The sequence below is a fragment of the Lissotriton helveticus genome, chromosome 2_1 (genome assembly GCF_964261635.1).
Source record: "Lissotriton helveticus chromosome 2_1, aLisHel1.1, whole genome shotgun sequence".
NCBI lineage: Eukaryota > Metazoa > Chordata > Amphibia > Caudata > Salamandridae > Lissotriton > Lissotriton helveticus.
In genome coordinates this window covers 1,027,724,699-1,027,741,605 of record NC_136059.1, presented here as the reverse complement: position 1 = coordinate 1,027,741,605, position 16,907 = coordinate 1,027,724,699, and positions in this window count along the sequence as shown.

Below are 16,907 nucleotides of genomic sequence, written 5' to 3'. Positions count from 1 at the left end.
TTCATTTGGTGATTTCATCAGAAAACATGTGGGACTTTTGAGTGATATGCATAATATTGCATGTTAGCAATGATCTTATTCCCAGTCCTCATTTGATAATTGCTCATTCTCTAAGTAAGTATTCTGGTCTCTTCCAGCACAGAACAAGATCCATTGGAGGACCGTAGAGATTTGGTATGGTAGCTGGGGTTAATCTGGGATAGGAGAATATTAGTCGTACAGTGTATTACAGTGGATGGATGTGGACTGGAGTGGAATAAACTTAAGCAATGCAGAGTGGAGTGGCATTGAGCGGAGTGATGTAGATTGGAGTGGCATACAGTAGAGTGTTGTAGGGGGGAGTAGTGTGGAGTGGAATAGCGTAGAGTGGAGTGGCATAGAGTGGAATGGCTTAAAGTAGAATAGTGTAGAGAGAAGTGGCATAGAATGGCATAGATTTGAGTGGCATAGAGTGGAGTGGTGTACACTGGAATAGCGTGGAGTGGGGAGGTATAGAGTGGAATATCATAGTTTTGTAGTGTAGAGTGGAGTGACATAGGGTGGAGTGGAGTAGATTGGACTGGCATACAGTAGAGTGGAGTGGCATAGAGTGGAATAGCGTAGAGTGGAGTGGTACAGAGTGGAGTAGGGTGGAGTGGAAAAGCGTACAGTAGAAGGCATAGAATGGAGTGACATAGAGTGGAGTGGCATAGAGTAGAGTGGCGTACACTGGAATAGCATAGAGTGGTGTAGAGTGGAGTGGAGTGGGGTAGAGTGGAAAACGTACAGTGGAAGGCATACAATGGAGGGCCATAAAGTGGCGTAGTGTAGTGTGGAGTGGTGTACAGTAGTGTACTTTTAAGTTGGAACAGATGTAGTGGGAAACATGGCTGAATGTATGTAGATGATAGCTTGCAGGAATATAGCTTATGGTATGTGTAAAAATGAAAAAATACACTGTAGTATATATTTCTTTTTATTAATACAAGGCATTCAAAAAGTGCATAGAACAGAGGTTGGACATTTCCACACATCATTACAACAAATCGTATAAACATTGGGGGGAATACGAGTGGGATGGAGGATAGGGCGGGGGTAAGTTATCGGTACAGATAAGGTTCACGGGGATGCGGGCATATCCAATGGAGGGTCAACCGGTGGTGCACAGATCTCACCCCTGTATTGATTCCACCGCCCCCAAATAGTCACCCACTTACGGGGTCGGCCTCTGGCCAGAAATACGGTCTTTTCACGGAACATACACCAATCCATGCTTTCTTTCCATTCCTCAAGCGTAGGTGGACTTCCGGAGCCCCACTTCTGTGCTATATTCCTTTTCGCTATCATTGCCCCCAGAGTGGCCCACTTGGTCTGTGCTATATTTAGGTCTGTGGGTTCCCAAATGTTAAGGATACATCTCCTCGCTTCTGGCAGCAGCTGTACCCCCAGCACCTCTTGCATAACTTCATGTATTGCACTCCAGTAATCCACCATATAGCGACATTCCCAGATGATATGAAGGAACGTGCCCACCTGCCCACATGCTCGCCTGCACAAATCGTCATCTGAAAGCCCCATCCGGACCAAACGTGGACCTGTGACATATATTCTGTGTAGTATCTTCAATTGAACTAGCCTTAATCGTGCTGGAATCGCTACCACCTTCGGGGAAGACACAGCCGTTTGCCAGTCTTCGTCATCCAGTTCAATACCATCTCCCATCCATTTGTTCCTCAACTCTACAAGGAGATCTGCTCTGTGATTGACCAATTTTTTATAGATGAGGGAGATAGTTCTATCAGGCAAATACCCATCCAATATCCTATCTTCTAACGGTGAGGTCTCGGGCAGTTCCTCCCCTGTCGGTATTGCCGCCTGCAGCGCATGTCGGATTTGCGCATAGCGGAAATACTCCACTACACTCAACTCAAACTCTGTTTGTAATTCAGGGAATGTCTTAATCCTGCCCTCAACCCATATATCTCCAATTGTAGTGATCCCGATCAGGTCCCATCTGTCGAAGCCTTTTGTGTTCCAAAGCTTCCCGAGTTTATCCGAGTCAAATAGTGGAGTGGCAAGCGTTAAGCCATCTTACCACCCAAAGGAACTAGTGGCATCATGCCATATCCGAACCGCCACCTTAGTAGAGCCCGTCAAAGTTTTCCCGGCCGACTTAGCATATAAAGCTCTACTATAATTTCCACCCGGAAGCAGCCATCTGTCCATGGCGTATCCAGGGTCCAAGCCCGGTCCATAAGTACCGTGGTTTATAGCTGCCAATTGAGAGGCCCAATAATACCTTCTGATGTCGGGGTGGGTAATACCACCGTTATACCACGGCAAGGTCAATTCGGCTAAATCAATACGAGGCCTACCCTCCCACATTAAATTACGTTGTATCCCCTCCACCTCTCGGAAATAACTGGCAGGGACCAGGTCTAATGTGTTCTGAAGGGCGTAAAGAAAGCGAGGTAGGGACATCATTTTAAAAAGGGCAGCCCTCCCTAACAGGGAAAGAGGAAGTCTCCTCCAACTATTCACGTCACTTTTCAACCTGACCAATGGGGGGAGGATGTTTCTCTCGTAACTGACTACGGGATCTAATGAAATAATGATTCCCAGATATGTAAACCCATCCTCGGCGATCTGAATCGGACAATGTCGTGGAGGGATCGGGGCATCACCACTCAGTACAAACAGATAGGATTTTCCCCAGTTTATAGAGAGCCCCGAATTTCTACCATAGGAGGCCAGGACATCACAGACAACATTCAGAGATCTTCTGGGTGAAGTCAAATAAATAAAGCAGAATGTAATCAGCATATAAAGAGATCCTGTCCTCCACCTGAGGGGACCATCTTATACCTCGAATGGAGGGCTCCCAGCGGATCCACGCCGCCAATGGTTCCAGTGCCAATGAAATCAAAAGGGGGGAGAGCGGACACCCTTGTCGGGTGCCGCGCCCCAAACAAAACGTTGCCGAGACCCGGTTATTCACTACCACCCGCGCAAGCGGGTCGCAATATAACGGACGCACCCATCCAATAAACTCCGATCCAAACCCAAATTTAGACAGAACTGCCCACAAATATGGCCATTCCAACGTGTCAAAGGCCATTGTTGCGTCGAGCGATGCTATTACCACCTGTTCCTTAACGGTGTGAGCTCTGGCCAACACCCCGTGCAGTCTGTGAAGATTTAAGGCTCTATTTCTATGGGGAATGAAGGCAGATTGATCAGGATGTATCAAACCGCTAATAACTTTGATAAGCCTATTGGATAAGAGTTTAGCAAGAATCTTAGGTTCCGCATTAAGTAAAGAAATAGGCCTATAAGAAGCACAACTGGTCTTTGACATTCCCTCCTTATGAATAGTTACAATAGATGGTACTCTTTGATCATACGGCAGTACTCACCTCTCCCGTGCCTCCAGAAACATACTCCGAAGATAAGGGGCAATCCTATCTGGTATACGTTTGTACAGCTCAATCGGGAGCCCATTAGGACCCAGCGCTTTACCAGAATTCAAGGAGCGCACTGCAAGGGCCACTTCATCAACGGTAATCGCACCATCCATAAAGTCACAATCTTCCTTAGTCAGGCTTGGAAGGCGGACATCCCGCAACAGTAAGTGAGAGTCCTCTTCCGGCCGACCTGTGACTGAAGTATACACTATACGAAAATATTCTGCAAAACTATCCACAATGCCTTGGGGATCTGCTATTCGCGTTCCATCAGCTGTCACTAATTCTGGGACGACCCGATCGGCTCTGTCTTTCTTATCTAACCATGCAATGAGTTTCCCAGCCTTATCCCCGACATCGTATAGGCGACCCTGCTGCTCTCTACTCAGCGCCTTGGCACTTTCAGTAACTAGGGCTTTATATTCAAGCTGCTTAAGATTCAGGGCATGCAGTTTACCACGAGTCACCTCTTGCTCCAGGTCCGCCTCTATACGAGCTATATCAGATTCTATTGTCATAATTTCTGCATTCCGATCCCTTTTAGCCCCTACAATCAGTGACAGGGCCTGGCCTCTTATAACCACCTTAAAAGCCTCCCATTGCGAAAGTGAGGATGACACCGATCCCTAATTCTCCTGAAAATAGTGGTCCAATGCCTTCAGCAAATCCTTACGTATTTTAGGATTGCGTATATACCAAGGATTAATGGGGGCTATCCTACCGCTTGACCCCGAGGACACATCTAGCCTGATCAAAAGCGGTGAATGATCCAATATACCTCTCGCTAGGTGCGTAGCTTCTGTGACGTAATATGTCTGGGCCGCAGGCACCAAACAGTGATCGATGCGTGATAGACTACCATGCGCACCAGAGTGGAAAGTAAACTGTCGTTGGGCCGCACGAAGCAATCTCCAACAATCAATTAGACCCATAGCATCCATGAACTCAGGGAGCCATCTTTGCGCCCTCCCCATATCTCTAGGGGGATGTATATCCATAGTACCGGAGACTACAGCATTAAAGTCGCCTCCCATAATTAGAAGACCTCTCGGGAGGTCCATTAGGAGTTTCCCCAAATCCACGAATGTGGTTGCTTGCATACCCGGGGGGACGAACACTGACACTACGGAGAGGGTATGTCCCTCCCAGCGACCCAACACCCCTACATATCTGCCCCTATCATCTTCGATAACAGAATCAATCACCATGGGGAGCGTCTTCCTAAACAGAATCCCCACCCCCCTGGATCCTGATATGAACCCCGCATGCGCCACCAAACGATATCCCAGTCTGTGCATTGCTCTACAAGTGTTCCCCACTAGGTGCGTTTCCTGTAGCAGTACAACATCCGGGATCTGACGTCTAAGGAACTGAAGAACCACACTGTGCTTGATTTTGTTCCCCAACCCATTTACATTCCAACTTAAAACCGTTAGCCCCCTACCCCATCATAAAACATGTAGTGAGTCAGTCCCCCCTAGTTCCTGCATCATAAACACGTCACAGTTCTGAAAAAAGCCTTGAAATACGAAGCCTGCAAACAGCAACACAAAAAAACTACAAACATTACAACCCCAAAACAAATCCTGTGTGCTTCCCCCCTCCCTGCACCCCTGCTTACGGTACTCTTCCGCCCCCAACTTGCAGTGTGCCTGTCGCCCCATACTTAAACTACTAAACTACCGAAAAGTAACCCTGAGGAGGAGTACGACCCCCAATTTCCCCGCCCGTCCCCATAATTTCTATCAGCCCGTGCCATAAAGTGTGTATAACTGACTTATCTGCGTTTTCTGTTCATATCGTCCCCATCTATTTGTTTAGGTAGACATCATAAACAATAGTAGTAGTTCTTATTCTTGCTCTAGGGCACCATCCTCTTCGTCTCCACTCATTCGCCGCTGATCATTCTGAGAGGAGATGGTCTCCAGCCAGTCTGAGGCAATTTTGGGATTGTCAAAGAACATTGCCTTGCCCGCGTACTCAACTCTCAACTTGGCGGGATACAGCATGGCATATTTGAGTCCTTTATCTCGAAGTTTCCGCTTGACGCCCATGAAGGTCTGTCTCTGTTTCTGCACCGCCTGCGTATAGTCCGGATAAAAACTTAGGGTGGAGTTTTCATATCGGAGAGGGCCTCCGGTCCTGGAGGCTTGCATGATAACGTCTCTGTCCCTAAAATTGAGCACCCTCGCAATCATTGGCCGGGGAGGCACACCAGGTCACGGTCTTCCCCCTGGTATCCTATGTGCTCTTTCAACCGTGAAGAAGTATCCCAGGCCCTTGGGTTTCAAGTGATTGAGAATGATGTTTTCGAGGAAAAGGTCGGCTGCCTGTCCCTCTGATTTTTCAGGCACTCCAATAATTTGCACGTTGTTTCTACGGGCCCTCCCTTCATATTCATCCAACTTGCGACTGGCAACCTCACTGGTAGTTTTAAGCTCATGAATTTCATGTTGTAAAAGAGTCACATCATCTGTAAGACTGGAGGTCTTGATGTCTAATGATTTAACTTTTTTGCTTGTCTTCGTGAGGTCCGCTCGAAGCAAATTAACTTCTATAGTCACTGTATCGAGTTTATGATCTAAGGATTCCATCTTACTGCCAAGGGAGGTTTGTACCCTGTCTATCGCTGCCAACACATCTTGCAGCGTGGGCTCTGCTGCAGTGGCCGAGTCCTCAACACGACCGTCCTGTGACCTCCCAGGCCCTGGTGGCGATCCTCTGGGTTGCGTGTAGCGATCCAGTTTGTTAGATTGGGTGTATCTAGCTCCCCTAGGCGCCTTGGGCTGCGTCTTTTTAGCTTCAGTTTTGGTCGCCATTATGCGGGCAAGGGGGGGAGGGGAAAGACAGATCGTAACAGCGTTCCCACGATGATGCGTTAATCACCACGTGCAGCCACACCAACCACCTGATAGATCGTCTTGTTAGTTCCAAGCAATTTCACAATTGCAGCTCAAACCCAGTTTCCGGGGGAGGGAGGGCCGGTGCTCATATCAATCTCACCATCCATTTGATTCAGGAACAGCGCCGTGATTGGTTAGGCACATTCTAATAATCATCTCACAGGGCGCACTCTCTTCTTGGAGACCTCGCACTGGGTATATGAGGACCTTGACGTGGGGTATTGTACACCTACCCAAGACTGGTCCCAGCCACGGTGTAGTCCCAGCCTATTGCGTCCCGGGTCAGGTCGCCAGTCTGCTCATTCCACTGCGGGTCTATCTTAGTTGCCAGCAGGTCTGCCACCGGGGATCATGGGCAATAGTTTTACACTCTGCTGCAGCGCTCGTGTCAGAGCAGGTCAATTGAGCCCACATTCAAGTAGCAGCTGCCTCTAGATCCCAGATATGGGCTCCATCGTTCCAGAGACCCCGAAGCACCCCAGGTGTGCGATCACTCACCCCGTCTGTTCAGCCTTGTAGCCCTGCAGGGCCAGTGAGTGGGAAGTGGGGCCAGGGGGTCGTCGTCGGATAAGCGCCAGTAGCCTGAACGGGGCTTTCACAGGGACCGACCGGGGACTCTCAGCGTAGACCCCGCTGTTGAAGCACTTCGGCCTGGGTATGTTCACTACCAGAGATCCCGGCTTTTGGGCCTACTAGTCGCAATATTTGAAGTCCGTTTTTCTACGCTTCTGGCGGGCGGAAACAAACGCAGTTTGCTGCAACCGGCGCCGCTTGAGTTCCGATGCCGATTTCGACGGTCATTTGGCAGGATTATGAACAGGATGTGTTCCGGGGCGTCGGGGGTCTCGGGAGCCCGGGACTCAGGCGGCCATTTTGGTCGCCTTCGTAGCTCCTACCCTCAGTACAGTGTATTTTTAATTTATTTATAAATACCACAGAACTTTCTAGGTAATAGTCTATTTTTTTAAATTAAATATGTAAGAAATTGAAAATGCATTGCAGGACACTATACGTATGTGAAATCCAGTGTAGTACAGTGCATTTTGTTTTTTTACATATTTAATTAAAAAAAAGATTTGAGTACAGTGGTACTTTATAGGCAGCAGCGCTTTACTCCATAAACGTTACAATATATACATAAAGTAATATAGCTACTTTTAATTACCTTGAGAGCAGAGTTCTATGGGGGGCCCCTCCAAGGTGTCCATGACAGCTTTTCTAGTAGGGGTGCAAATGTGGCTGCAAGGATTACAAATGAAGATGGCCTAGAAGCAAAACTAATGAGACATCGCCCCCTGCCCTCTTTGACCACTAAAAAGCTTTGAAAGGTCTCATGGCATTACCCCAAATTCTAAGACTCACTAGAATCTTTTTTTTCTTACCAGATTCATCTGATGGGGGTGGTTTTCTACATCGGAAGTTGAGATTGAAGATGAGCTTTTGTCCAGGCTATTGAGGTGTCTAAATAAGTAAAGAAAAAGTAAAAGGGAGACAAAGAGAGAGATAAGACATCCAAATCCTATAGGGATTTAACGGTAAAAGTCAAAAGAATTCAACACATTGAAACAGGAGTGAATGGGATCATACAGGGGGTGATTAGATTCCATTAAATGAACAAGATAACTTAGCACACTTCATATTAGGAATACCCACTGAACATTAGAGAACTGTTTGCAGATGTCCGCGCAATGAGGGCCTCAGAACCTTGTGTATTGCCCTAGAACCCCATTCTTTCATCGATGTACGATCTTCAGTTTCTTCATAGGGAGGAATATATGAACAATTGTCCAGCTGTAAAACATCTCATCTGAAGACACAGATTATTATAAGGAAAATCTCTAAAGAAGGTGCGACCCTGGGTAGTCACCTGAGTGAGGTCAAACAATGCACTTCTGGGCTGGAGGAAACCTTGCAAACTATTCAAGAGCAAGTAGCTAAGTAGAGGGAAAAATGTAAGGTCTTGATTTTAAGATAGAAGATCTGCGAACAGAATGAGGGAGAACAACTTGCGAGTTCGTGGATCCCCAAGGAAGATGAGGTGTGTAATCCCAGAGGATATATTGTTTCTGTTTTTCAACAAGCCTTACCACATCTAATTGATTGGGAAATTGATTGCCAAATGCAGAGAGTGCATTGTTTTTATTCCTTCAAAAATCTCAGTCTGCTAGAGCTAATCAGTTCTATCGACGTATCCAAGTTGTGAATCTTATTTTTCAATAGCGAGTATATTAGCCAATAATCGAGCAAAGCGTCATAGTGTTGAGTTTTTGTTCGATCTGATTTTGTCATACAAAGCAGATGATAACTGTGCTGAATAATTTCAGCAATATAGAAAATAGGGGCTCAGTTGTTTTTACAGGAGCCCAAACAAGCGGCCAAGATCAAAATCATGTACTAGGGACAGACATTATTCTGTCAAACTGAAGTCGGGGTTAACCAGCTGTTATCCCTTTGGTCCCAAAGTTACACTTCACATGTCAATTAATATATACGCTAGTGGGGGTCACAAGGGGTCAATGGAAGGATCTATATTGATTTGTATTTATTTGTTGAATATTTTTATCTTAGATTTTTTATGGGTGGTGCATTGATTCCTTCTCTTGTGCAGTGCCTGGAGTGGGAACCAAAAAAAAGGCTACAAATAGGTATGGGTTGTGTCCTGGTTGACCCTTCGGAGGGCTCTGGGTTAGTGGAAGAGTTAAGAGAATAATGTTCTAAGAAAGTATTTGAGTACCCTTGATTAACCACATTTTTCCTATTCAGGTTAACCAAAATAAAGATTGACTAATACAATGACAGCCTAGGGCCTGAACTATGGTTGGGATGGAACAAGATTGAGAAACAGTGTTTGTCAGTCGGAGAAGAATGGGACGCACTGCATAAAAAAAATAGAAAAATGCATGCAATGACTCTGTGACAGCAGCGCAATGTTAGGTTGTCAGTATATTAGTCAATCTTTATCTTGGATTACCTGAATAAGAAAAGTTTGGGTAATACAGGGGCTCAAATCCTTTCTTGGAACATTAATGGGATGTGCTTGTCCCCAAGATTACATTTTATTGAGAAGAGCACACATATTTAGGTACACAATGTTCTGCCTCCAGGAGACTCACTTAAATGCATACTATAATGAGAAGTGACATGGTTTGGGTTTCAAGGTATTAACTGCTACCAGATTTGATAAACCTATCCAGGGTGTGACATTATTGATTTCTAAGGAATACAGATGGTCCACTTCACACATACAAATTAAGCTACCTGGCTTATAACAAGGGTCAGTAAGGGAGATTTGTTTTTGCAAAATATAACTCCAAATGTCTTGGTAAGTTATTAGCAAGTCCCACTAGTATTGAGTGGGCATATTAATTAATTTCATAATCCCTTTACAGGCTCAACAGGACCTTTCTAATCTATTCATATGCAACACTCAAGAAATACATTATTACAGATGTATATTCACACCTATAGTATTGTTGATGTATAGCGGTATAATTGACCACAAGAGCATGGTTGCTCATTTTATTCTTCCCCACATAGGGCGTGTGCAAGGATTGACTTGATTTTTGCAGAATTACATTTTCTAATTTTTATCTCCATACAAATGATTCTAAGAACTATCTAAGATCATAATTATCTATCATTATGTCTAGCAGGCAAGTACTCTGAAAGGCAGTACCCCTGGAGGAGGTGGACGTTCAATCATAAATTACTATTAGACACCAAGGGCCCCATTAGGATGGCGGGCAGATCGCCCCCGCGGTGCTTGCCATGTTGTGCATGAAAGTGCATGACAGGCCTTTCTGGCATTGTGGATTGTCAGGAATGCAGGATGCGCCCGCCAGTGTTGCATCCTAATATCTGCAACGGGACCCCTGCACCTATGGCGGGCTGTCCCATTCCACGGGGGTCCACCCACCATTCAAATGACCCCCCAAATATCTAGATTACATGTCCAGAATTCTTAAAGATTTTATTGCAGCAAATTAAGGGACTTCCTCGTTTAGGATGCTGTTTAAACGACCATTCGGGGGCCACATTAAGCACTATTAAGGAGAATATGGCAGATTAAAGAGCAGCAGCTTCTCCTAAAAAGCAGCTGTTAGACATGGAGTTTGCTTGTGCTAAATGTTTGAGAGAACAATAGCTAGAAGCAGATGAGAAAACGATATACTTTGGTCTAGTACTCATAATTTTAACTTAAAATAATGTATGTAAGAAAAGGCAGCAAAAACAGCTTATTTTAAGCAGCAGCACTGTTTTGAGAGCAACAAGTACATGGAGCGGCTCTAGGGCTTCCTGATTTAAAAAAAAAAAACAGGTTAGTAGATAATTCCATTCCATCTATCAAGAACACTGCAAGGAATGAGTTTATTGGAAAAGATGAATTAATCAAAGTCTTCCATTCCTCCTATTTGGCTTTATACCAGGAGGATTGTTTGGCCTGCCTAGAGCAAGTAGATGCTTTTAGTTGATCTCATACACTTAACAGATCAACAAGGGTATTTATTAGGACCCTCTATTACTTTGCCTGAGTTGAGGAAGCCTACAGGCTCACTTGCCTGTCAGGAAGGATGATGGATCAGATACTATACCTGTGGTAGTTTATAAAATCTTCGAACATAGTTTCCTACCATTCATTCTTAAACTTTTTATTTCATTTGATGAAGGGAATAGCATTCCTATGTCCTGGAGACAAACTGATATTATGGTATTCCTCAAAAAAGGAAAAGATTCTAAGCTCTGTGGATCTTTTAGAACCATATAATTAGTCAATTGTGCTTCTAGGGAGTAAGAATACCGGTAGGGATAATCCTTTTAGATGCCGAAAAGCCATTCAATTGGATCTCCTGGCCATTTCTTTGGTATGCCTGTAGAATCATGGGTTTTGGCAGTTTTTGTCTTCAGAGAGTACAGGTGTATTGTAATTTTGCAACAACATGCTGTATGGGCCAGGTAACAGATAACGCAAGCAAATCAACAGAGCTGCCCTCTCTCTCCTCAATTGTTTGCATTGTATTTGGAACCATTTTCGCAACTTCTTAAATAGTCTCCTTTCAAGTCCCTGCTTCAAAATTCAGAAGGCTGAAGTCAAGGGAATGACTGATACTGATGATAGAGCCATTCTATCAGTGGATCTCTTTTCAATGATTAATTCAATTGAAGAGCTTCCTAGTAATTTTGGACAGGTATCAGGATACTGTTGATTCCAGCAAGATCCATATTCAGAGTAACTCTTTAACTAATAGAGTGGATGAAAGACATGTATCTTCGTCCATTTATCTAGCTGTTACCATTTCAGTTAAATTTTCGGATGTGGTCAAATTTAACTGTGACCTTTTCCAGGCTGAAAATGAACAGGCAGTTTCATAAATGTGACAAGCTTAACCTGGGATTAATTGGTCACTGTAACCTAATTAAAATAGGCATCCTTCCAGGTGTTTTTTTAATCTCTTTTGAGCCTTATTTCTTTTTTCCAAAAGTTTTATTTTTGAAAGATAGAACCTTCCTGGTCTAAATCTATGTGGCAATACCAAAAAACCTAGGAGAGCTCTCCCTTATTTGCAGTTGCCCCTTTATAAGGGAGGGTGATCTCTTAAACTTCTATTTTTTACTTGACTTTTCAACATAAATTTCAGAAGTTACAGGTCTTGGATCTAGAATGTGGTCCTTAAGTGATTTACAAACAGGTTTTATTTCCCCTTGGGGTTTTATGACTCACACTACTTTAAAAGGACAACGTTTAAAAACTGAGTTGTATATGCACAAATCTGTAAGCATCTATGTCTGTGATTTTGTAGCCCTAAAATGTACTAAATATATATATATCACTTTGGAATAATCTGAATTTATCACAATTTGCACATCACCCCTTTGTGATTAAATGGAGCACTTCTTCACTTGTCTGAATTAGCCAACTGTTTGATAAGGGAGATCTGCATTCTTTTGATGACATTTTAAAGCAATATACCATTCACAAGCAGCCGCGGTCGGTAGTTGGATGACCTGCAGGGCGGTGACGTGGGGAGGGGGAGGGGCAGGGTTGGGGGTGGTAATATATGGATTACGGAGTTTTAACAGGTAAGTAAACATATAAATAAATAAACGAATTTCGTTGCGCGCACTGCATCGCATTTGGTGATGCAGTGCACGCAACAAAATTTGTTTTATTTATTTATATGTTTACTTACCTGTAAAACTCCGTAATCCATACATTACCATCCCCCACCCTGCCCCTCCCCCTCCCCACGTCACCGCCCTGCAGGCCATCCCACTACCGACCGCGGCTGTTCACAAGGTAGGATTTTAATTACAGAGATTTCTTCTTCAGAGCGGGCTGAATTTTGAGGCCAGCTCATTTTTAGACTGATTGAGGAATGCACTTAAAAACTGAGCAATTAGACACACTGATCAAGTGTTGGTTGAAAGGTGAAATCATAATCTATATCTACTTGCCACTAAATGGACTAAAGACTTGGTTAACCTGTTTCATATTAGAGCATATCCTTAAGCATAAACATGAGTCATTGAATTTAAAAAAAAATTCAGGTTAACTTTCATCAGTATAAGCTGCTTCAATATCTTTTTTGTACTCCTAGGAGGATGTATAATTTGAGGCTCAGGGAGTCCTCTTAATTTTTTGTGCTACACAAATCTAGATGGTGGCACTAATTACTTCTATGTGACTTTTTCTCAGATTGAAAGATATTGGAATAAGGTCTTTAGGGAAATTGATAATTTATTGGGAAAAAATATATCACCGGAATCTAAATTAATCATACTAGGACATTCTCCGAATATCTTGTCTAACAGCTCTACGTTCATCTATTCTGCAATTCTTACTGCAAAACTATACATTGGTAGAGTGTGGCTTCATTCTCAACCTACTGATATGAAAATATGGTGGAGGGAACTTGTTTTTATATGTGGATTTATCTATTGTGTAGTCCAATCAAAGCCAGAGTACACTATGGGAAACATGGGTTCCCATATTCAAATGGTTGCAGACATGGTGAGCAGTCAAAATATCGAAAATTAAATATTGACCTACACTAATATTGAGGTGACAATATCGAAGGGACAGAATATCGATGTTAAGAATATCGATGGACAGAATATTGACCCTAAGGTAAGTAATATTGATTTTTTTATATCGATGTAAGTAATATCGAAGTTAATAATATCGATATCAAATATATCGCGGTTACTAATATCAATGTTACTAATATCGATATTTCTATTATTGTTATGTATTTTATTATGTATTTAATATGTATGTGTCATATGTGTTTTGTTAAGTGTTCTACTTGTTTTAAAATATATGTATACAATGTTCATATGTTAATAATGTTGGTTTTTTTAAAGTTATTTTTATTTTTTAGTACCGTAGCGGGTTGTGGGTTTATAGTGCAATAGGGTGGGAAGTAATTTAATTATACTAAATGAATTATTAATTGTTAGGAATTATAAATTCATTTAAATTATTTTTGCGTTTAAGTTCTGTAGTGGGTTGTGGGTTTATAGGGGAATAGGGTGGGAAGTAATTTAATTGTAATTAAGTAATATTTTATTTTAATTATTTGGTATTGATAATTATATTATTGTTAATTAATTAACAATTGGTAATACATTTGTATTAATTGGTAATTAATTTTTATTAATTGATTAATTGATAATTATGTTAAGTGTATTATTTTATTATTGGAGTGTGTTGTGCATTTATAGGGGAATAGTGTTGGAAGTAATTGAAATCTAATTAAGTAATTATTACATTTATTGTTGGGTATTGTTAATTAGTTTATTGGACATTAATTATTAAGTGGTAACTATTTTAAATTATAATTTTTTGGTTATGAAAATTAATGTATTGTTGTTTTATCATTAATTGGTAATTAAATATTATTAAACAGTATGTATTGATAACTTTAATTAATATACTAATAACTGACTATTAATTGGTAATGTTTAATAATTATTATTTTTGGTACACAAAATCATTTTATTGTTCAATATTTATTATATTGAACTGCTTAGCTCCAGGATGCCTGCAAGGTGATAGTGCGCTATACATATTACATAAATAAATAAATAACTAAATAATTATTTGGAAATTCATATTTATTAATTATTATTTATTGGTATTTATTATTAATTTATTGTGAATTCATTATTCCTGGGTAATTATGTTTTCAATAATTATTTATTGGTATTTGTAAATAGTTTAGTGTTATTTAATAATTAATTCATTAATTATTAAAAAAATAATATTTATAAGTATGATATTTTTAACTTCTATGCTATCCAACACTTTCCCTACTGTTGCACTCTCTGGAGTTGGAATAGTAATTTTTACCCCTATGCTATGTAACATTTTCCCTACTGTTGCACTCACTGGAGTGGGAATAGTAATTCTTACCCTCCCGCTATCCAATGCGTTCCCTTCTGTTCCACTCACTGGAGTGGGAATAGTCATTTTTATCCTCCCTCTATCTAACACTTTCCCTACTGTTCCACTCTCTGGGGTGGTAATAGTAATTTTTACCCCTTTGCTATCCAACACTTTCTCTACTGTTGCACTCTCTGTACTGGGAATAGTAATTTTTACCCCTACGTGTACAACACTTTCCCTAATGTTGCACTCACTGGAGTGGGAATAGTAATTTATACCCCTACGCTTTCCCTACTGTTGTACTCTCTGGAGTGGAAATAGTAATTTATACCCCTACCCTATCCAATGCTTTCCCTACTGTTGCACTCCCTGTACTGGGAATAGTAATTTTTACCCTACGCTATCCAACACTTTCCCTACTGCTGCACTCTCTGGAGTGGGAATAGTAATTTATACCCCTACGCTATCCAACGCTTTCCCTACTGTTGCACTCCCTGGAGTGGGAATAGTAATTTTTACCCCTACGCTATCCAACACTTTCTCTACTGTTGCACTCTCTGGAGTGGGAATAGTAATTTTAAGCCCTACGCTATCCAACATTTTTGTAACTGTTCTGTTTTTTTGGGGTTGGAATAGTAGTTTTATTCCCTCCACTAATTAATATTTTTGTACTATTTTAGGTAATGTAGTATATAATTAATTTTAAAAATATTAAAAGTACATTTTATTTTTTTAATTTGCTATACTTCATTATTTAATGTTTATTTATGTTATTGTTTAATGTGTATAAATGTATTTGTAATTTTTAATATTTTTTAATAATGTTTAAGTTATTAAAACAATTATTAAAACTGACTATTAAGTAAGTATATATATTATGTATTATATGTATATGTTTAATTAATGTTTTATTAAATTATATATATTACTTATTAATTTTAAACCTTATAAAATATTTTTTATTTTGTTTATTTTATTTATAAGTATTATTTAGTTTATTTTACATCTTTATTTTTAACTAAAGATAAAACCGATATTTTTAATAACGATATGTTTGACATAGATATGTTTTTCTTGATATTTTTGTACTTACCAAGTTGTAGATAGGATATTGATATGCTTGAAATCGATATTCTTGCTCTGATATTTTTGTAGGTCGATTTTTTGACCTTCGATATTTTGCCAGTTAACCTGCAGACATTACTTCCTGATATATGTATATTGGAATTTATTGGCTGTATATAACTAATTATTTTGTATTAACTTAAGTCACTGTCATATATGAAAAACATAAATATTTGTGAATGAATGAATGGCTTTATTTCGATATATAAAATATCATAAAAGCAGAAATACAGCATGTTAAAAACAATAAAAACAATCACATTCAGTTTATACAGTATAAAGACATAAAAGCAGATAATAGAAGCATTAAATAGCCAGGGAAAGCCTATTCAAACGGATTAACCATAACCATTTAAAAAATGTGGACACCCGCAAACAGCTAAGGTGCATGTGTCAGATTTTAAGATGCGGAGCGCCTCTCTATGCTGCCGGGTACCTAATAGTCTACATAGAGGTTTAAGCCATTTCCGCCTCGGCAATGCATATGCTGGACACTCAAAGAAGATGTGGGTGACCGATCCTATGCGGGTTGGGCAGGTCACACAGAAAGGGGAGGACAAGTGGGAAGATTGCCAATGGGCAGTGAATTCGCCTATGGGTAGTGTCCCCACTCTGAATTTAAAATACAGAGCTCTATCTGTTGGATTAGAAATAATGTCGAGATAAGGTTCATATGCCACCACATCCTTCATTTTCAAAAATTCATCGGTGGATTTACAATGATTCACATCAGTGGAGTTTTTACAATGAACCTACCTCCAGTAGAGTTTCTTTAGAGCAGCTTTGGGGAAGGCGGTCCTGGCTTCCCACGCATCCCCAAGACCCAAGGCTCCTAGCAGCCACTTGACATCCCTCAGCCACTTGATCTTGGACCAGCCCTCCAAAGACATGACCTCATCCAAGGCCTCTGCTTATGAGATCAACTCTGGCACACGCCACAGACGCGCCCAAAGCAATAAAGGGCGAATTCGGGCTTGGTCCCTGATCGATCTGCAACCCAAATCCATTAACACGGGTACTGAGGGAGTGCTCTGCGGAAGAGCCATCAGA